The sequence below is a fragment of the Aegilops tauschii genome, chromosome 5 (genome assembly GCF_002575655.3).
Source record: "Aegilops tauschii subsp. strangulata cultivar AL8/78 chromosome 5, Aet v6.0, whole genome shotgun sequence".
Lineage (NCBI taxonomy): Eukaryota > Viridiplantae > Streptophyta > Magnoliopsida > Poales > Poaceae > Aegilops > Aegilops tauschii.
This window is the reverse complement of record NC_053039.3, coordinates 514,853,906-514,866,343: the sequence shown is the minus strand read 5'-3', so window position 1 is coordinate 514,866,343 and position 12,438 is coordinate 514,853,906.

Genomic DNA, 12,438 nt, shown 5'->3' with positions numbered 1-12,438 from the left:
AGTTGATATGGATCACGTGATCACTTAGATGATTAGAGGGATGTCTATCTAAGTGGGAGTTCTTTAGTAATATGATTAATTGAAATTTAATTTATCATGAACTTAGTACCTGATAGTATTTTGCATGTCTATGTTGTTGTAGATAGATGGCCCGTGTTGTTGTTCCGCTGAATTTTAATGCGTTCCTAGAGAAAGCTAAGTTGAAAGATGATGGTAGCAACTACACGGACTGGGTCCGTAACTTGAGGATTATCCTCATTGCTGCACAGAAGAATTACGTCCTGGAAGCACCGCTAGGTGCCAAACCCGCTGCAGGAGCAATGCCAGATGTTATGAACATTTGGCAGAGCAAAGCTGATGACTACTCGATAGTTCAGTGTGCCATGCTTTACGGCTTAGAACCGGGACTTCAACGACATTTTGAACGTCATGGAGCATATGAGATGTTCCAGGAGTTGAAGTTAATATTTCAAAAAAATGCCCGGATTGAGAGATATGAAGTCTCCAGTAAGTTCTATAGCTGCAAGATGGAGGAGAATAGTTCTGTCAGTGAGCATATACTCAAAATGTCTGGGTATAACAATCACTTGATTCAACTGGGAGTTAATCTTCCTGATGATAGTGTCATTGACAGAATTCTTCAATCACTTCCACCAAGCTACAAGAGCTTCATGATGAACTATAACATGCAAGGGATGGATAAGACAATTCTCGAGCTCTTCGCAATGCTAAAGGCTGCGGAGGTAGAAATCAAGAAGGAGCATCAAGTGTTGATGGTCAACAAGACCACCAGTTTCAAGAAAAAAGGGTAAAGGGAAGAAGAGGAACTTCAAGAAGAACGACAAGCAAGTTGCTGCTCAAGTGAAGAAGCCCAAGTCTGGACCTAAGCCTGAGACTTAGTGCTTCTACTGCAAAGGGACTCGTCACTGTAAGCGGAACTGCCCCAAGTATTTGGCGGATAAGAAGGATGGCAAGGTGAACAAAGGTATATGTGATATACATGTTATTGATGTGTACCCTACTAATGCTCGCAGTAGCACTTGGGTATTTGATACTGGTTCTGTTGCTAATATTTGCAACTCGAAACAGGGACTACAGATTAAGCGAAGATTGGCTAAGGACGAGGTGACGATGCGCGTTGGAAATGGTTCCAAAGTCGATGTGATCGCGGTCGGCATGCTACCTCTACATCTACCTTCGGAATTAGTTTTAGACCTGAATAATTGTTATCTGGTGCCAGCGTTAAGCATGAACATTATATCTGGATCTTGTTTGATGCGAGACGGTTATTCATTTAAATCAGAGAATAATGGTTGTACTCTTTATATGAGTAATATCTTTTATGGTCATGCACCCTTGAAGAGTGGTCTATTCTTGTTGAATCTCGATAGTAGTGACACACATATTCATAATATTGAAGCCAAAAGATGCAGAGTTGATAATGATAGTGCAACATATTTGTGGCACTGCCGTTTGGGTCATATTGGTGTAAAGCGCATGAAGAAACTCCATTCTGATGGACTTTTGCAATCACTTGATTATGAATCACTTGGTACTTGCAAACCATACCTCATGGGCAAGATGACTAAAACTCCGTTCTCCGGAACAATGGAGCGAGCAACAGATTTGTTGGAAATCATACATACTGATGTATGTGGTCCGATGAATGTTGAGGCTCGCGGCGGGTATCGTTATTTTCTCACCTTCACAGATGATTTGAACAGATATGGGTATATCTACTTGATGAAACATAAGTCTGAAACGTTTGAGAAGTTCAAAGAATTTCAGAGTGAAGTGGAAAATCATCGTAACAAGAAAATAAAGTTTCTACGATCTGATCGTGGAGGAGAATATTTGAGTTACGAGTTTGGTCTTCATTTGAAACAATGCGGAATAGTTTCGCAACTCACGCCACCCGAAACACCACAGCGTATTGGTGTGTCCGAACGTCGTAATCGTACTTTACTAGATATGGTGCGATCTATGATGTCTCTTACTGATTTACCGCTATTGTTTTGGGGTTATGCTTTAGAGACGGCTGCATTCACGTTAAATAGGGCACCATCTAAATCCGTTGAGACAACATCTTATGAACTGTGGTTTGGTAAGAAACCAAAGTTGTCGTTTCTTAAAGTTTGGGGATGCGATGCTTATGTGAAAAAGCTTCAACCTAATAAGCTCGAACCCAAATCGGAGAAATGTGTCTTCATAGGATACGCAAAGGAGACTGTTAGGTACACCTTCTATCACAGATACGAAGGCAAGACATTCGTTGCTAAGAATGGATCCTTTCTAGAGAAGGAGTTTCTCTCGAAAGAAGTGAGTGGGAGGAAAGTAGAACTTGATGAGGTAACTGTACCTACTCCCTTATTGGAAAGTAGTTCATCACAGAAATCAGTTCCTGTGACTCCTACACCAATTAGTGAGGAAGCTAATGATGATGATCATGTAACTTCAGATCAAGTTACTACCGAACCTCGTAGGTCAACCAGAGTAAGATCCACACCAGAGTGGTACGGTAATCCTGTTCTGGAGGTCATGTTACTTGACCATGACGAACCTACGAACTATGAGGAAGCGATGATGAGCCCAGATTCCACGAAATGGCTTGAGGCCATGAAATATGATATGGGATCCATGTATGAGAACAAAGTGTGGACTTTGCTTGACTTGCCCGATGATCGGCAAGCCATCGAGAATAAATGGATCTTCAAGAAGAAGACTGACGCTGACGGTAATGTTACTGTCTACAAAGCTCGACTTGTTGCGAAAGGTTTTCCACAAGTTCAAGGAGTTGACTACGATGAGACCTTCTCACCCATAGCGATGCTTAAGTCCGTCCGAATCATGTTAGCAATTGCTGCATTTTATGATTATGAAATTTGGCAAATGGATGTAAAGACTGCATTTCTGAATGGATTTCTGGAAGAAGAGTTGTATATGATGCAACCTGAAGGTTTTATGGATCCAAAGGATGCTAACAAAGTGTGCAAGCTCCAGCGATCCATTTATGGACTGGTGCAAGCATCTCGGAGTTGGAATAAACATTTTGATAATGTGATCAAAGCATATGGTTTTATACAGACTTTTGGAGAAGCCTGTATTTACAAGAAAGTGAGTGGGAGCTCTGTAGCATTTCTAATATTATATGTGGATGACATATTGTTGATTGGAAATGATATAGAATTTTTGGATAGCATAAAAGGATACTTGAACAAGAGTTTTTCAATGAAAGACCTTGGTGAAGCTGCTTATATATTGGGCATCAAGATCTATAGAGATAGATCAAGACGCTTAATTGGACTTTCACAAAGCACATACCTTGACAAAGTTTTGAAGAAGTTCAAAATGGATCAAGCAAAGAAAGGGTTCTTGCCTGTGTTACAAGGTGTGAAGTTGAGTCAGACTCAATGCCCGACCACTGCAAAAGATAGAGAGAAAATGAAAGGTGTTCCCTATGCTTCAGCCATAGGCTCTATCATGTATGCAATGCTGTGTACCAGACCTGATGTGTGCCTTGCTATTAGTTTAGCAGGGAGGTACCAAAGTAATCCAGGAGTGGATCACTGGACAACGGTCAAGAACATCCTGAAATACCTGAAAAGGACTAAGGATATGTTCCTCGTTTATGGAAGTGACAAAGAGCTCGTCGTAAATGGTTACGTCGATGCAAGCTTTGACACTGATCTGGATGACTCTAAGTCACAAACCGGATACGTGTTTATATTGAACGGTGGAGCTGTCAGTTGGTGCAGTTCTAAGCAAAGTGCCGTGGCAGGATCTACGTGTGAAGTGGAGTACATAGCTGCTTTGGAAGCAGCAAATGAAGGAATCTGGATGAAGGAGTTCATATCCTATCTAGGTGTCATACCTAGTGCATCGGGTCCAATGAAAATCTTTTGTGACAATACTGGTGCAATTGCCTTGGCAAAGGAATCCATATTTCACAAGAGAACCAAGCACATCAAGAGACGCTTCAATTCCATCCGCGATCAAGTCAAGGAGGGAGACATAGAGATTTCCAAGATACATACGGATCTGAATGTTGCAGACCCATTGACTAAGCCTCTCTCACGAGCAAAACATGATCAGCACCAAGACTCCATGGGTGTAAGAATCATTATTGTGTAATCTAGATTATTGACTCTAGTGCAAGTGGGAGACTGAAGGAAATATGCCCTAGAGGCAATAATAAAGTTGTTATTTATATTCCTTATATCATGATAAATGTTTATTATTCATGCTAGAATTGTATTAACCGGAAACTTAGTACATGTGTGAATACGTAGACAAACAGAGTGTCACTAGTATGCCTCTACTTGACTAGCTCATGGAATCAAAGATGGTTAAGTTTCCTAGCCATAGACATGAGTTGTCACTTGATTAACGGGATCACATCATTAGAGAATGATGCGATTGACTTGACCCATTCCGTTATCTTAGCACTTGATCGTTTAGTATATTGCTATTGCTTTCTTCATGACTTATACATGTTCCTATGACTATAAGATTATGCAACTCCCGAATACCGGAGGAACACTTTGTGTGCTACCAAACGCCACAACGTAACTGGGTGATTATAAAGGTGCTCTACAGGTGTCTCCGATGGTACTTGTTGAGTTGGCATAGATCGAGATTAGGATTTGTCACTCCGATTGTCGGAGAGGTATCTCTGGGCCCTCTCGGTAATGCACATCACTATAAGCCTTGCAAGCAATGTGACTAATGAGTTAGTTGCGGGATGATGCATTACGGAACGAGTAAAGAGACTTGCCGGTAACGAGATTGAACCAGATATTGAGATACCGACGATCGAATCTCGGGCAAATAACATACCGATGACAAAGGGAACAACGTATGTTGTTATGCGGTTTGACCGATAAAGATCTTCGTAGAATATGTAGGAGCCAATATGAACATCCAGGTTCCGCTATTGGTTATTGACCGGAGACGTGTCTCGGTCATGTCTACATAGTTCTCGAACCCGTAGGGTCCGCACGCTTAACGATCGGTGACGATCGGTATTATGAGTTTATGTGTTTTGATGTACCAAAGATAGTTTGGAGTCCCGGATGTGATCACGGACATGACGAGGAGTCTCAAAATGGTCGAGACATAAAGATTGATATATTGGATGACTATATTCGGACACTAGATGAGTTCCGGGGGTCACCGGATAATTATCGGAGTGCCGGGGGGTTATCGGAACCCCCGGGGGAACTAATGGGCCAACATGGGCCTTGTGGGAGAGAGAGGAGGGGGCCATGGGCTGGCCGCACACCCCCCCTTGAGGAGTCCGAATTGGACAAGGAGAGGGAGCGGCGCCCCTCTTCCCCTCCCTCTCTCTCCCTCTCTTTCCTTCCCCCTTCCCCCTCCTAGTTGGACTAGGAAAGGGGGAGTCCTACTCCTACTAGGAGGAGGACTCCTCCCCCTCCTTGGCGCGCCCCAAGGGCCGGCCGGCCTCCCCCTTGCTCCTTTATATACGGGGGCAGGGGGGCACCCTAGAACACACAAGTTGATCATTGATCTCTTAGCTGTGTGCGGTGACCCCCTCCACCATAATCCACCTCGGTCACATCATTGCAGTGCTTAGGCAAAGCCCTGCGCCGGTAGCTTCATCATCACCGTCATCACGTCGTCGTGCTGACGAAGCTCTCCCTCGACACTCTGCTGGATCGTGAGTTCGTGGGACGTCACCGAGCCGAACGTGTGCAGATCGCGGAGGTGTCGTACTTTCGGTACTAGGATCGGTCGATCGTGAAGACGTACGACTATATCATAACGCTTCCGCTTATGGTCTACGAGGGTACGTGGACAACACTCTCCCCTCTCATTGCTATGCATCACCATGATCTTGCGTGTGCATAGGATTTTTTTTGAAATTACTATGTTCCCCAACAAATACCCCAAGATGAAGTTTGTTCCTCAACAAGAGAAGTATGATCCTACTTCTTTCCAAGGGACACAAGCTAAAGATGATCTTCCACCAGAAGACCACAAGCAAAAAGGCAAGGACAAGCTTCAAGAGGAGATTGATGCATTTGAAGAAGCTCCTAAGGCCTTGGTCAAGTGGGTTCCCAAGACTACGTCAAATACGACTACAACTCCAAGGATTCCCATCAAGATGATGTGGATCCCGAAGAAGAAGAACTAGAGAGTTCTTGAGGGTGACTCCGCCAACATACTTCACTCATATCATTTTGGCAAGGACAAGTGCAAACAACTTCCACATCTTACACTAGTTCAAGGAGTCACAAACCCTCTTGTTGGTAAGACAAGGGACAAGGTAACCTAATGCTTTCATGGACATCATCTATGTGTACATCACTCTATGTCTATGGATATCCTTGTTTGTTCCTTGTGGGACTAACCCGTGTAGGTATTGAAAGTGCAACTCACTCCAATGGATTGCTCCAAATGATCTACATCAACATTGAGCATCCACATCTTCAACATCACATGAAGTCATCATCGACAAAACCCAAGGTTTGTTCATCCCTCTTAGGGGGGATATCACATCTAGGGGGAGCTTTACTCTAATCAATTGAGCTAAAGCAACTCTAATGATGTGAACACAACAATGCTTTATGTAAAAGTGGTGACCCCACTTGTGCTTAAACGATGAGTATGACCTATGATCAAATGTTCTCATTTGACTCTAAGTCAATATACTCATATATAGATGACCTAGTCATCGCCAATTTCTTGATAGATGCTAGAGTGCGTGTGCATGCTTTGTCACATATTTCATTTGCCATTTTATTGTGTGAGCATGTTGACTGCATATTTTACTCATTCGAGAACATCCACTTGTTGTTTTGATTGTTTGGCTTTTTCTCTTTTGCCAAGTGGATGGACAAGAATGCCTAAGAACTTCCTCTAGCTATCTATGCTTTTCTCGTCTCAAACTCTATTCATGCTACATCACAAAGTTTGATCAAGTCAGATTCAAACCACTCTGTGTGAGGAGCACTCGGAGTCCCCGATTCGTAATAGACTTAAACTTCCAAAACCTCTCTGTGCATTTCGGTATGACCGATTCATCCACTTCGGTCACACTGAGTTTACTGAGTTGATCTAGGGTTTCAATCTCGGTGCAACCGATTTGAACTCTTCGGTCACACCGAGTTGCAGTAACCGCTTGCGATTCTGCATCTCGGTGCCGCCGAGTTGTTCCACTCGGTCACACCGACAGGGTCGGGATATATATATACCCACGGGTGAGATTATGGAATTTTTTTTAAAACTCCTCAGCCCGCGCGTGTCCTGCTCTGCCGCCTCGGGTCTCCGGATCGTCTCCTCGTCGCCAGCGACCTCCTGCCGCTGGTATACATTGCCGTCAACGGGATTCTGCCCCGCCGTTGTCGCCGTAGAGAACTCACCACCGAGCTAGGGTATGAGTTCGATCATTTGTGCTATTTCCTTACTTTGATTCGTAGCACATTGCTTTGCCATGATCTTCACCAAGTATGAAATCAATCTATCAAGAGAAAACATCCTTTAGGTTAGGTTTGATTCGAAAATTTAGGGTTAGGTTTCCGCCGAACTCATCTCGGACCGACCGAGTTGTAGAAATCGGTCTCACTGATTTGGCTTAGGCCATTGCACATGCGCTTTTCGGTCTGACCGAAAATTGCAAATCGGTGCGACCGAGTTCAACTCTCAGTGAAACCCTAGCGATCTCGGAGCCACCGAACTATGACTCGGTCTGACCGAGTTCACTAGTTTAGACTCCAAAAGTTGCTTCGGTATCACCGAGTTTAACAAATCGGTAGCTCCGAAATGATTTCTATGGAGGACTAAAACTAAGTTTTTGACTCATTTGTTTTGCAAAAACTCTGCACTTTGTGATGCTCATCCATTCTACCTCATCTATATCTATTCACAGGGTTTGCTGTCGGTTTGCTTGCCAGAATGTCTGACCAGAGTGATAGCCAGAACAGATCAGAAGAGCAAGTGCAAATGAGTGAGGGCACAAGTCCCTCAAGCAGCTATGGTGAGGGCAGCAGGAACACTCCCAGCAATTTGTCCAAGGCAGCCACTAGAACAAGAAAGAATAGAACCTCAGATTCTGAGGATGAGGACTATGTGGCTACTAAGGAGGAAGTGAGCTCCAAGAAGAAAGTGCTGAAGAAAGAGTATGCTGCAGCTGCATCAACTAAACCAGGAATGAACAAAAAGGCACCTGCAAAGAGAGTGCCAATGTCAAAGCCAAGGAAAGTTCCAACAGGAGAAACCATGAAATTCACAATAGAATGTGATGATGGTGAGGCAGTTGGAGATGTGAAGAAGAGGAAGAAGGCCAGAACAACTTCTGCCAAAGTTCTTGGACATCCTTCTATGAGAAGAAGTGATGATGAAGCTGAAGAAGAAGAAGAAGAGGAAGCCCAAGTGCTGAGAAAACTCAAACCAAAGATTCCAGACCACAATGACACTCATCCAGTGGCAGAGGACATGAAACTCAGAAAGGATGCTGGTATGAGACTTTGGAGGCAGAATGATCCTTATGCTGTGAGAAGAAGAACTGCAGTGGACTACAGGTTTCACACTAGAGAACCACAAGATTTCTATGAGACAATCCTGCTTGACAAGAAACCTATAGTCTGTGATATGAAGTGGGTTGATTGGGAATACATTGATGAGAATGAAGATCACTTCCCAAGTGTACATGAGAGCTTCAAGGCTTGTGAAGTTGATAAGTTTGTGGGACAGAAATCGACAAAGTGGAACGATGAACTCATCATGCAATTCTACTCCACTGCTCATTTCTATCCAGATGGTAGAATTGTTTGGATGTCTGAAGGTACAAGGTACCAGTCAACTTTTGATGAGTGGGCCAAGTTGATCAATGCCCCAGAAGAACATGAGGATGATTTGGATGTGTATGCCAAGAAGAAGAAAGACCACAACTCAATGGCAAATATGTACAAAGAGATCCCGGACAAAGCTTTGGAGAGACACAAGTTTGGATCTGTACATTATTTGTTGTCTCGTCTGCCTACTATCAACACCATCTTAAGGCATACTCTGTTACCCAAATCTGGTGATCACAAGATGATTAGAGGACATTCAATCAACTTGCTGCAGATATTTGATGTGCCACAAAAATTCAAGGTCATGAGTCTGATTGTAGAGACAATCAAAAGGACAGCTGCTGATCAGAAGAGATCTTGTGGGTATGCTCCACACATTCAGGTGCTCATCAACTCCAAGATGGGCATAGGCACTTACTTGTTAGACAAGGAGCATTTACCTTTGCACCCAGAATTTGAAGATAACACAGTTGTGATGAATGAGGATGACCCTTCATCAGTGCAAGCACAAGAGAAGAGAGCAAAGGCAAAGGCAGAAAAAGTTGCAAGGATGCCAAGTGTTGAGGAGGCATCTGAAGTATTCTTGAAGAGCAAACAAGATCAACTAGCTTATCTGATTCAAGCAACTTTGAGTATTGAGAAGGCTTGGCCACCCTGACTCATAATCAGGAGAGCTTGGAGAGGATTATAGAAACAAAGTTCTATGATCTTGATCTGAAAGTCACTGAGATATAGACTACAGTTGAGCAGCTCTAGGAGGAATAAGAGGAGAAGAGAGGACAGGGTACTACAAATGCTTTTCAGCGAGTGCCTAGAGGCCAGAGGTCAGCTGAGTGCTAGTGCCAGATACAAGAGCTACTTCATCTGCACTAGCAGCAACAGCTTCAGTGCCACCTCCAGCAGCCACTCCACCAGCTCCAACTACATCAACTGATGCCTTCGTCCTTGGAGTTCTCTCTACACCAACTCTCGAAGACCAAGTCTGAGAGACGCATAACACTATGCATTTTCAAACTTTTTGGTAACTTGTTGCCAAAGGGGGAGAAATGTATAGATCATAGGCTTCGAGAGAGAGTGTTGCTTTCTTTGTCTCTCTTGCAATTTGGTTGATACTTTTGTGTGTGCTTGATACTTTATGTCTGTGTGTGAGATACTTATATGATCATGTGTTTGATCATATCTTACTTTAATGTTTGCTTGGATGATATTATCTCTTACATCCCATATATGATCATTCACTTTGCTTGGTGATGAGTGCATGTTTTGATTCCTATCATTTTGAGCGCTTCACCAAGATGTATGTGACATGGAAGAGTAACCCATGATCCTAATTGATTGTGCATTCGCATTCAAAAGCAAATATTAAATAATGCACAAATTTAGGGGGAGCTCTTGCTTATCACATACTTCTCAAAACGACGATGTATTTTAAATCTTATCATTTGTCGAAGCTTTGATCTATATGTTGTCATCAATTACCAAACAGGGGGAGATTGAAAGTGCAACTACCCTTGGGTGGTTTTGGTAATTACTAACAACATATAGCTCATTGAACTAATGCTATTTCAAGATGATCATTTCAAAAAGATCAATGATTGGCATGGCATGGATTAGGAATGTGGACCCCTCAAAATGCTAAGGACACATATTGGCTCAAGCTCAAGACTCTACATTTTCATTTTAGTGATCCAAGATCACATTGAGTCCATAGGAAAAGCCAATACTATTAAAAGGGGATGAGGTGTTGCTTAATGGCTTGCTTGCTCAAAATGCTTAGTGATATGCTCCAAAAACCCTCAACCACTTTCTCATATCCACATATGTCCCAAACCAAAAGTCAAACCCGGCCCCACCGATTTGATCTATCCGGCGCCACCGAGTTCATTTGACATAGCCACTGCCAGAAACCCTAGTCACTTCGGTCTCACCGATAGGGATCTCGGTCTCACCGAGATGGGATTGCAAACTCTCTGTTTCCCTTCATAACGTTTCAGTCTAACCGAGATGAGCGATCGGTCCCAACGAGTTCGCAATGCAAACTCTCTGCTTCCCCTTCGTAACATTTCGATCTCACCGAAATGAGTGAATCGGTCCCACCGAGTTTGCTTGACCAACTCTCTGGTTAGCTTATTACCAAAGTCGATCTCACCGAGTTTGTGTAATCGGTCTCACCAAGATTACGTTATGCCCTAACCCTAATGAAATCGGTCCCACCGAGTTCACATGTCGGTCCCACCGAAAAGCCTAACGTTCACATTTTGAACTGAATCGGTCTGACCGAGTTTTATGATTCGGTCTCACTGAGTTTGGTGAATTGTGTGTAACGGTTAGATTTTGTGTGGAGGCTATATATACCCCTCCACCCACTCTTCATTCATGAGGAGAGCCATCAGAACATGCCTACACTTCCAGGATACATTTTCTGAGAGAGAACCACCTACTCATGTGTTGAGGTCAAGATATTCCATTCCAACTACATAAATCTTGATCTCTAGCCTTCCCCAAGTTGCTTTCCACTCAAATCATCTTTCCACCAAATCCAAATCTGTGAGAGAGAGTTGAGTGTTGGGGAGACTATCATTTGAAGCAAAAGAGCAAGGAGTTCATCATCAATACACCATCTATTACCTTTTGGAGAGTGGTGTCTCCTAGATTGGTTAGGTGTCACTTGGGAGCCTCCGTCAAGATTGTGGAGTTGAACCAAGGAGTTTGTACGGCCAAGGAGATCGCCTACTTCGTGAAGATCTACCCTAGTGAGGCAATTCCTTCGTGGGCGATGGCCATGGTGGGATAGACAAGGTTGCTTCTTCGTGGACCCTTCGTGGGTGGAGCCCTCCGTGGACTCGCGCAACCGTTACCCTTCGTGGGTTGAAGTCTCCATCAACGTGGATGTACGATAGCACCACCTATCGGAACCACGCCAAAAATCTCCGTGTCTACATTGCGTTTGCTCCCTCCAAACTCCTCCCTTTACCTTCATGTGCAATATTTTACATTCTGCTGCTATACTCTTAGACTTGCATGTGTAGGTTGATTGCTTGACTAGTTCTAAGTTGCTAAAATCTGCCAAGACTTAAAATTGGGAGAAGGCTAGATTTTTATTTGGTCAAGTAGTCTAATCACCCCCCTCTAGACATACTTTCGATCCTACAGTATACTTCGTCCATGTCACCCACGTGTCATCATGATGGATTCAAAGTCCTAGAATCCACACTTAGAGCTCCATCTTCGCTCCCTGTATATCTGTTGTCATCTCCATGTTTGATCAATACCAGTATGTCTATCTCTGGTATGTGTTAGGTCATTCATTCATGAGTAATATAAATACATTTTATTTAGGTCCTATCATATTCTCATGAACGATAATGAAATTTTCTAGAAACGTAAGTACATGATAATTCAGTTGTCGTTTGTGAGCTCTAGTCATTGGTCCTTTCATCTCGAAACTTGAGCTGGTGTAGGAGTTGTAGATGTTGCATGGTGCTAGGACTATGAGAGGTGTTGTGTAGCATCCTTGCGATGCAACGACGAAGACTGTATTGACCGCAACCAATGACTACAAGGCGTGGATCGAAGTGATTTACAGAAGAAATCAGTTATAGTATTCGCCTAAGAAAAAGGTGAT